Source organism: Urocitellus parryii, chromosome 4 (genome assembly GCF_045843805.1).
Source record: "Urocitellus parryii isolate mUroPar1 chromosome 4, mUroPar1.hap1, whole genome shotgun sequence".
NCBI lineage: Eukaryota > Metazoa > Chordata > Mammalia > Rodentia > Sciuridae > Urocitellus > Urocitellus parryii.
The window spans coordinates 126,254,210-126,265,449 of NC_135534.1; the positions used below are offsets into that span (position 1 = coordinate 126,254,210).

The 11,240-nt window shown below is 36.6% G+C and overlaps 1 non-coding gene across 1 annotated transcript; it reads right to left on the reverse strand.

The window, feature by feature from the left end:
• Window positions 1–3,928: 3,928 nt before the first annotated feature.
• On the reverse strand, window positions 3,929–4,043 carry LOC113193716 (small nucleolar RNA SNORA66). Its single transcript, XR_003302176.1, has one exon. It is a non-coding gene; the product is annotated as a small nucleolar RNA SNORA66 (small nucleolar RNA).
• Window positions 4,044–11,240: the final 7,197 nt, after the last annotated feature.

The window sequence follows — 11,240 nt, forward strand, 5'->3', positions numbered from 1 at the left end:
TAGAACAAAATGGACATTTTATGGCTTATAAAGGCCAAAGGATCTAGAAAGCCCTCAGGAACCCCATGGACATCCACACACCATACAAAGGCTCTGAACTTTTGTTTCTAATGAGTATGAGCTATACACTATTTGTTTTGGCAAAGAAAAAAAGTATTAGGAGATAATAGCATTTCCAAAAGTCTGAGAGAAGCTCTGAAGTGAGTTTACAGGGCCATGGAAATACAGTATGAGAAACTAGAACTCTGGAAGTGGCAGAGAGGAAAATAGGCTGGGGGAGTTAGAGGGGAGGGAGGCAAACCAGCTCTTGTTAAGTTTACGGCCAATTAACATTTGCCATACTGCAGACTCCAGTGTTTAGCAAGGGCTTCTCAATATTAAAGGCAGCTCTTTGAACAATAGAGTCCTTTTTTTCTGCAGTTCACAGCTGTCAGAGATCATTTAACTCCCTATATATTTCCCAAAAGTGATGCCTTTAATGGGCAGCATAAACACTGGGGTTAGAGCACATTGAGGCCTGACTTAGACCCATGGTGTTAGGGCATAGCTCACATCTGTCAGATCTGGAAGGGAGGACTAAGAAAATAATGCCATAAATACACGTAGAAAAAGAATAGAAGAAAGAGAGCGGGTGGGGTGAGAGGGGGAAGATGAGGGAGACAGAGAGAAAGATTAAACCTCTGCCACAGAAAATGAAAATGCATCCGTTAAAACTTCAATTGCCTTATTTTTATATTTAAATATTTTTATTTCTGAGCATTTAAAATTTCAACTGAAACATACTTAAAACTTATATGTATTTACTGGACACCATGTGATATCTCTATCCCTGTATATACTGCATGTTTACGTACAGGTTAAACTTATCTATCTCATCAAATGTTTATCATTTTTTATGGTAAAAACACTCAAAATCCTTTCTTCTGGCATTTCAAAATATATGGTAGCTTATCATTACCTATAGTCAGCCTGCAAGAGAGCACAACAGACGGTCTTGCTCCTATTCCACCATAACTTAGTACGCACTGATCAACCTCTCCCCCTCCCTCCCTATTCATCCCAGCCTCTGGTAGCCACCATTCATTCCTTTAATTTCTGAGTCAATTAGCTTCTGAAAATGGTTTCTTTCCTTTCAAATATAAGTCTAGTCATAAAGAAACATGTTAAGTCTCATGTGTCAGACCTAAACAAATTTCTTAGTTATTAGGAATTCAACCAGAGCTCTTATTATCTCAACACAGTTTATATTTAATTTTCAATTTGTTTTTCTTCTTTTACAACAGATCCAGGTATCACATATAACATGCGCTGATTTTTCTGTTTCTATGAGTACTTTCAATGGCCTTACTGTTCTCCAAGACCAATAAAACCAGTGGTGTGATATCCCTCCCTTTGGGGTAGGATTCTGTATTACAAATATAAATCCAATGTAGTTATTAAAGACAGATGATGAAACTTATGGAAAAGGCTCACACTTCTAATTAGACAAGTGAAACATGCAAGACGAAATGTTTTGTAGGCTCCACAGTGTTTGTAAAAATGTAGGAATCTTTACAAATGTTCCTTTCAAATGAATAGTTGAAAGTAGTAAAATAGCCTTCATCACATATTAAATAAGATTTCAAATGCATTCAGATATCTTGCATGTAATCTGAAAAAAATCTAATTCCTGGGAGAGTGTCATCTAATGCTATCTTCTTTTACTAAATCATGAAAAGTTCAGATAGGCAGAGAAATTCCCAAAAATAAAAATTCACTTCAAATCTTGCCACCCAGAAGTAATCAATGTTAATAATGTGCACCTTAGTACTAAAAAAAGGCATCTACAGATATTATTATTACAGAATGTAAAGCAGCATAGAGGCAGAAATGAGAATAAAACTTGGTAGGTGGATGGATGGATGGATGAATAGATAATTTTCATTAGAATAAAATTGCACAATATTTACCATTTTAAAATGTTTAATCATATTTTATGTGCCCTTGCAAAGAAAAAAGAAACTGAGGTAAAGCAGGAAATTGCAGAATGTCAGATAAATGTTTCTTTACCATCTGAAATGAAGAAACAAATTAAGTCATTAGAAGTCTGGCGTCATCATTTGTTGCTGGCAGTTTTAAATACACAGTTTATTTTATAGTTTAGATAGACTACCCAATAGAAATGATGAAGCCCTACTTCACTTCTGCCCACTACCCTTGCTTTGTTTTTTTAAAATTTTGTCAGAATTTGAGGCACTGACATAAATCATAATTCTCCCATTAGTTTCTTCTTTTACCTATATTTGAGTGAATTCCATACTCACAACTAGTGTTTCTAGCACCATTCCTCCATTCTTGAGTTCTTTTTTGGATTTACCCTCTTGCTTCACATTACCTTTTAATGCAAGAGAATATTTTCTATAAAAATATCAGAAGTAGTGCAGTGCAATGCATATAACAGAAGTTTGGTAAATGTAATTGTGCCTTTAAAGAGAGTTAGGGAAAATATAATCTGCTTAGGCACCTCAGACTTCAAAACACTGGAGATGCAATTTGTGGGAGGACTTGATGTGCCCCCAAGGGAAACCAGGCAGAAAACTCCAGGGGTGACAGAAGACGGGTTAAGATTCCAAATCAGGGGGAGGGGAGATGTCAGCCACATCAGAACTCTATAGAAGTGCCCAATTAGGCAGCAAATGTCTCTTGAAGTAAAAGAGATCTACAAGCCTGCCTTGGTGTATTAATTATTTAGTTAGGTAAAGACTTCTACGTTTTTAAGATAATTTGTCTCCATGTCATGCCAAATCTGTTTAGATGTTTAAAAGTTACCTCCAACTCAGCCCATAAAAAATTGAACACATAATCTTCCCCTGTAAATCTGGATCTTCTCATGTCTTCCATAGTAAGTAAGGAAGCATCCTCATCCCCCAGTGGCATGGGTCAACAACATTCTCTCACAAACTATATCCTACAAACTACATTCAATTCACTGAAGTCTTATTCTACTATTACCACCATTATTTCTTAGGGTAACTAATTATGGCCCCTCTTCAGTCCATTCTCCAAAATACCGAACTGTACTTATAATCTGTAATTAATAGCCTAATACAGTTTTGAATTATCATGAATATTTTACTCTAAAAAAAAGAGAACATATCTAAGACCTCATCTTTTTGGCCTCTGATAAGACCTCATGGCAGTTGGCATTACAATGCTAGAAACATATACAGAAGCAATCACATGATGATATAGGAAGCCAGAGGGATTCAAGGAACCAGTTTCACTCTCTCTCTTCTCTCTTCCTTCTCTTCCCCTCCCTCCCTCCAACCAGGGTACCTCAATACCTTCCAAGGGTGGTTCCCTATCGAAGTCTGGCTGGGCACAATTCAGGAGCCACTTGTCAAAAGAAACGAACTTTATTTTTAGAACCACACAGGCCAAACAAAACAGCTCCTCAGGAAAAACCCTCAGAGCCCAACTGCCACCACCGGCTTCCCACAAGCCTCTCCCACACAAACACAAGCCTCTCCCACTCCCACAATCCTCCTGCTCTTGAGGCCGATTGGCTGGGTCGCGTGGACGGAGCCAAAGAAGTCCCCCAATGAGCAGCTCCGTGGTCTGAAAGGGCAGGGAAACGGCCCAATGAGCATCACCACAGAGGAGCCAATCAGCTAGATGTTGCTGGGGCCGCTGTGAGCCAATCATCAGCTGGCAGTCTGAAAGGGCGGGGAAACAGCTCAATGAGCATCTCCAATGAGCATCACCACAGAGGAGCCAATCAGCTAGATGTTGCTGGGGCCGCTGTGAGCCAATCATCAGCCAGCAGCTGGAAGTTTGCTGGAAGCTGGAAGTTTGCTGGAAGCTGGAAGTTTGCTGGGGCCCCTTTGGCTGTGGCTCTCAACAGTTCCCCTAATAACCAAATCATCTTGCTCTGACCCCAATTTTTTTATACTGCACTAGGATAGAATGGGCCATTCAGTAGCTTCTGAGACAAATGCATTCCTATTACCACAATTACTCTAGCAAACCTGGACTAATCCCATTATTGGGGACCAAGCTTTCTAGACATGAATGTCTGGGGGACACATTCGTACTATATCCAAACCATAGCACAGACCATACAGAGCTGAGTTATGGCAACCTGGTCATCAATAGTAATGAAAAGCACCCATAGATGATATACAGATGGATAAGTGAAGCTGTGTCACATTAAATTCTATTTATAAAACAGGGGTAAACATTTAAAGAATTAACTAATCCTACTCAAACATCAAAAAAATAGAAGAGGAGAAAATACTTCCTAACTCACTTTATGAGGCCAGTAAGAATCTAGCATCTAAAATATATGAAGAATTCTTTCAACTCAACAGTAAAAAGACAATCCAAATAAAAAGTAACCAAAGGATAGATATTTCTTCAAAGAAAATGTTCAAATGACCAATTAGCTCATAAAAAGGTACTCGACATCATTAGCCATTAGAAAAATGCAAATCAAAACCACAGTGCAATGCCATTGCACACCCATGAGGAAAGTGATAATTTTTTAAAAATAGGAAGGGGAAATAATAATGTTGTCAAAATGTAAAAAATACTGAAATCCTTGATGAATTGCTAGTAGGGACACTAAACAGTGCAGCTACTATGAAAAAGACTCCGGCAGTCACAAAAAAAAGTTAAACATACAGCAGGTAATTCTATTGTTAGATATATATCCCCCAGAAAAATGAAAACAGGAACCAAAACAAATACATATATATACATATTCATAGCAACACTATTCACAATAGACAAAGGTAGAAACAAACCAAAAGTCCATCAGCAGAAGCAAGGATAAACAGATTTTGGCATATATACATACAGTAAAATATTATTTAGTTATGAAAAGGAGAAAAGTACTGATTCATACTACATGGAGAACATCAAAACATTATGTCAGGCAGACGGAAGGCGGAGCCACACGGCACTCCGAGCAGACAGAAGGCGGCATAGAACGCAGAAGCTTTGCTTGTGGGTCACCAGACCGAGCTCTGGACAAAGCACAAGGTTACCCCAGCCACCCCAACCTCACCAAACACCCTATGCAGGAAACAGACAGAATCCACCTTGGAAAACCTTACTCACCATCTATGGGGTGGGTGTGGCTAAAATCGTGGTTCTGCAGCTGATCAGGTACCCGGTTTCCAACTCCCCCGCCCCTGGCAGTGATAACTCAAAATTTTTTCACAAGCTTTTGGGGGGCGTAGCTATCAACACAGAACAGCAACTATATAGGCACCTGATTTCCAACTCAGAGACTAAGAGTAGGGAGGCTCCAGGTAGAAGCTCAAGCCCTCTCACCCTGGCTACCTCCACCACCCTGAGCATAGAAACTCAAGCTAGGAATCAACAACTCCACCTACTGAAAGAAAAGAAAACAGAATTCTGAGAGACTTTTTTTTCTTCTTTCTTTTCTTTTCTCTCTCTTCTCATACATTCTCCTCTACCCTTCCCCCTCTGGTCCTCACAACCTCAACAGATGTGAAACCAAGAACTTTTCATGAAGTAGGACTTTAAGAACTGAATCACCAGAATAATATAAAGAGATGAATTGCATATGCCTCACCTTCCTCCCTTTTTTTCTTCTTATTTCTTTCTCCCTCTCTCTTTTTTCTTTCTTTCCTTGTTATTTTTTTCTTCTTCCTCCCTCTATCCCACTTTCAACCTCCTACCTTTTACTATTTATACACAGGGTAATTTTCTAAATACAGATAGGAATTTGAATTTATGCATTCTTCCATAAATTCCCCCTGTCTATTCATTAGAGTTCTCCTCCAAAGTTGCTAAGTTAGATTAACCCCATATCTTCACCCCTATCCCCTTTAACATAATGTCCTATGCCTGACCCTCAGTTTTCTACACACCACCAGAAAGGTTATGACTTTTATGAAACTAATGACTATATTCTAAATAACAATTGAAGCCAATATCTATAGATATAGAATCTAACTATAAGTGTATTAATAATGAAAACTTGCTAATAGATGATGTACTATTGATATTGGGAACTGTTAACATTGTCTTTCTCCACGAGAGATTTTGGAGCTTTAAAACAGCAATATAAATATATAGAGTGAAAACATTAACACAATAGTTACACAGAGCTGGAAAGGAACGTGAGAAGTATGAAAAGACAAGGAAAGAAAGGGCCACAAACAATGCAAGACAGTTCAACATGATAAGAGGTAACATCTGCAACAGAAAAAATTTCAGATAAAGATTTCAGGATATACATGGTTCAGATGATCTGGAGTCTCAAGGAAGACATTAGACAGCAAATGCAGACAATGAAAGATCACTTTGACAAGGAATTAAATAAACAAATCCAAGAAGCAAAAGATCAACTCTACAGGGAGATAGAGGTTATAAAAAAAAATCCTGGAAATGAAGGAAATAATAAACCAAATTAAAAACTCAAATGAGAGCATCACCAGCAGAGTAGAACACTTAGAATATAGAACATCAGACAACAAAGAAAAAGTATATCATCTCAAAAAGAGTGTATACAGCACAGTGAGACTGATAGAAACCACAAGCAGAACATCCAAGAAATATGGGATCCCATAAAGAGACCAAATTTAAGAGTTTTGGGGGTGCAGCAGGGTATAGAGGTCCAAACCAAAGGAATGAGCAACCTGGTCAATGAAATAACATTAGAAAACTTCCTAGACATGAAGAATGAAACAGAAATCCAAATCCTAGAAACCTACAGGATGCCAAATGTGCAAAATCACAATAGACCCACACCAAGACACATTATAATGAAGATGCCCAACATACAGAACAAGGAGAGAACTTTAAAAGCCACAAGAGAAAGGAAGCAGATTATATTTAGGGGTAAACCAATTAGGTTAACTGCTGATCTTTCAACACAGACTCTGAAAGCTAGAAGATCCTGGAACACCATATTTCAAACGCTGAAAGATAATGGGTTCCAACCAAGAATCTTGTATCCAGCAAAATTAAGCTTCAGGTTTGAAGATAAAATAAAAACCTTTCATGATAAACAAAAGTTAAAAGAATTTGCAGCCAGAAAACCGGCGCTTCAAAACATCCTTGGCAAAACATTACAAAAAGAGGAAATGAAAAATCACAATGAAAACCAACAATGGGAGGTAGTACAGTAAAGGAAAAACTAGTTAAAGAGGAAAAGCAAATCAAGTTAAATAACAAATATAAACAAATACGGCCAGAAATACAAACCATATCTCAATAGTAACCTTAAATGTTAATGGTTTAAACTCAGCAATGAAAAGACATAGGCTAGTAGACTGGATTTAAAAAGAAAAGATCCAACAGTATGCTGCCTACAGGGGACTCATCTTATAGGAAAAGACATACACAGACTGAAAGTAAAAGGTTGGGAAAAATCATACCACTCACATGGACCTCGGAAGCAAGCAGGGGTGTCCATACTCATCTCAAGTAAAATAGACTTCAGGCCAAAGTTAATCAAAAGGGATAAAGAAGGACACTATATACTGCTCAAGGGAACCATACACCAACAAGACATAACAATCAATATATATGCCCCAAACAATGGTGCAGCTATGTTCATTAAACAAACTCTTCTCAAGTTCAAGAGTCAAATAGACCACAACACAATAATCATGGGTGACTTTAACACACGTCTCTCACCACTGGACAGATCTTCCAAACAAAAGTTGAATAAAGAAACTATAGAACTCAATAACACAATTAATAACTTAGACTTAATTGACATATATAGAATATATCAACCAACATCAAGCAGATACACTTTTTTCTCAGCAGCACATGGATCCTTCTCGAAAATAGACCATATATTATGTCACAGGGCAACTCTTAGCAAATACAAAGGAGCAGAGATACTACCATGCATTTTATCCAATTATAATGGAATTACATTGGAAATCAATGATAAAATAAGGAAGAAAAATTCCTGCATCACATGGAGAATGAACAATATGCTACTGAATGAACAATGGGTTACAGAAGACATCAAGGAGGAAATTAAAAAATTCTTAGAGGTAAAAGAAAACTCAGACACAACATATTGAAATCTCTGGGACACTATGAAAGCAGTACTAAGAGGAAAATTCATTTCATGGACTTCATTCCTTAAAAGAAGAAAAAGCCAACAAATAAATGACCTCACACTACATCTCAAAGCCCTAGAAAAAGAAGAACAAATCAGCAGCAAAGGCAGTAGAAGGCAATAAATAATTAAAATCAGAGCTAAACTCAATGAAATCAAAACAAAAGAAACAATTGAAAAAAATTGACAAAACTAAAAGTGGGTTCTTTGAAAAAATAAATAAGATTGACAGACCCTTAGCCATGCTAACAAAGAGAAGAAGAGAGAGAACCCAAATTTCTAGCATATGGTATGAAAAAGGCAATATCACAACAGACACTACAGAAATAAGAAGATAATTAGAAGTTATTTTGAAACCTTATACTCTAATAAAATAGAAGATAGTGAAGGCAGTGATAAATTCCTTAAGTCATATGATCTGCCCAGATTGAGTCAGGAAGATATACACAACTTAAACAGACCAATATCAAGTGAGGAAATAGAAGAATCCATCAAAAGATTACCAACCAAGAAAAGCCCAGGACTGGATGGATATACAGCCAAGTTTTACAAGACCTTTAAAGAAGAACTAATTCCAATACTCCACAATCTATTTCAGGAAATAGAAAAAGAGGGAGTAATTCCAAATTCATTCTATGAGGCCAATATCTCCATGATTCCAAAATCAGACAAAGACAACTCAAAGAAAGAAAACTTCAGACCAATATCTCTAATGAACATAGATGCAAAAATCCTCAATAAAATTCTGGAAAATTGGATACAAAAACATATCAAAAAGATCATGTACCATAATCCAGTGGGATTCATCCCTGGGATGCAAGTTTGATTCAACATGCAGAAATCAATAAATGTAATTCATCACATCAATAGACTTAAAGATAAGAACCATATGATCATCTCGATAAATGCAGAAAAGCACCCCTTTATGTTCAAAACACTAGAAAAACTAGGAATAACAAGAACTTACCTCAACATTGAAAAAGCTTCCTATGCTAAGCCTCAGGCCAGCATCATTCTAAACAGAGAAAAACTGAAGGCATTCCCTCTAAAATTTGGAACAAGATAGGGATGCCCTCTCTCACCACTTCTATTCAACATAGTTCTTGAAACATTGGCCAGGGCAATTAGACAAAAGAAATTAAAGGAATATCTATAGGAAAAGAAGAATTGAAACTAGCACTATTTGCTGATGATATGATTCTATACCTAGAAGACCCAAAAAACTATACCCAAAGGACCTAAAAACAGCATATTACAGGGACACAGCCACATCAATGTTTATAGCAGCACAATTCACAATAGCTAAACTGTGGAGGAACCTAGATGTCCTTCAGTGGATGAATGGATAAAAAAAAATGTGGCATTTACACACAATGGAATATTACTCAGCAATAAAAAAGAATAAGATCATGGCACTTGCAGGGAAATGGATGGCATTCGAGAAGATTATGCTAAGTGAAGTTAGCCAATCCCAAAAAATCAAATGCCAAATGTCTTCTCTGATATAAGGGGGGTGACTCAAAACGGGGCTGGGAGGGAGAGCAAGGGAGGAAGATTACCTCTAGATTGGGAATGGGGTGGGAGGAAAAGGGAGAGAGAAGGGGAATAGCATGGATGGTGAAAGGAGAGCCTCATCATTATACAAAATACATGTATGAAGATGTGAATTTGGTGTCAACATACCTTATATATAATCAAAGATATGATAAATTATGATATAATGGTGAATTGTAATGCAAAAATAAATAAATAAATAAATATTTTTTTTAAAAAAAACATTATGCCAAGTCAAATAATCCCTACAAAAGATCAAACATTGATATTAGGTCTATTGAAAGGAAATATTCAGAATAGGTAAATAGAAACAGAAAGTGGATCAGTGAATAACCACTTATAGGTAAGGGGTTGCTTTTGAGGTGATGAAAGTGTTTTGGAATATATATATATTCACATATATATATATATGTGAATATATATATATATGAATGAATATATTAATATATGTTATAGTTGGACACAATTTAATAAATTTATTTATTTTATGTGGTGCTGAGGATCAAACCCAGTGCCTTGCATGTGGTAGGCAAGTGCTCCACTAGTGAGCCACAACACCAACCTAATATTTTGGAACTTAAAAGGGATAGTGGTTAAAAAATATTGTGACTGCAGTAAATGCCATGAGTGGTTAATTTTAAAATGGTTGTTTTAAATTATGGATTTCCTTTCAATAAAAAAAATAGGAATTTAAATTTTTACAAACTAGGGATAGGTCAGATTTGGCACAGAGACCAGTTTGCTGATCTCTGCTCTGAACTATGGGTGAGGAGTTCAGTGCATGCTCCAACATTGCCTTTCTAAATGACACTGAGACTATGAGTATTAGCTCTTCCAGGCACCCTCTTCCCCAGAAAGCCGTTCTTGAAGCCCCCGCTGCCTGGTGTAGCTTTTCATGCTGGCAAAACTCCCCACTCATGTCACCATTCTCTCGATGCATCTTTATTTCTTCTATCGGTCCATAGGCTCCCAGAAAGCCTAGACTGGATTTCATTTCTCTCTCAGGTGCCCTTTTTAGTGCCTAACACAAGACAGGCACCCACCCAGGAAATGTTTATGTAATTAATGAATATTATCAGAAAAAATCTGACCTTTGTGATTATTGGTTCCTCCACATGTAAAGTGAAAAAATCATATCTCATTTTTGCCTCATTAAAAATTATCAATTATATAATGATGCCATGCTAAGTGTAATAAGTCCTATATAAGTAATATAGTCCATGCTCAGATACCTGCACATTAACTTGAGCCATTTCATTTAAAAAATATATTTTTAAACAAACAGGTTGTCAGAAGAAATTATTGTATTTTTAGTTGGTTCTAGCATATGTAATTTATTTCCACTTTTCATTTAAATTTTTCTTCACTTTTTCAAAACAAAAAATGTAAACATATTCCAAAGAATATGGAAAGTTAATCCTCCCTTCTTTATCTATGCCCCATCTTATTACCCAGAAGTTATTCTTATAATTTCTGTTTTTAACCCTCTATAAATATGAAGGTGAAGTTGTATCTCTATTTTTTATCCACTCTAGACATGATCTGCTAACTACCCAATATTAAATATTAAAAATAAAAAAAGAAAAATAATTGA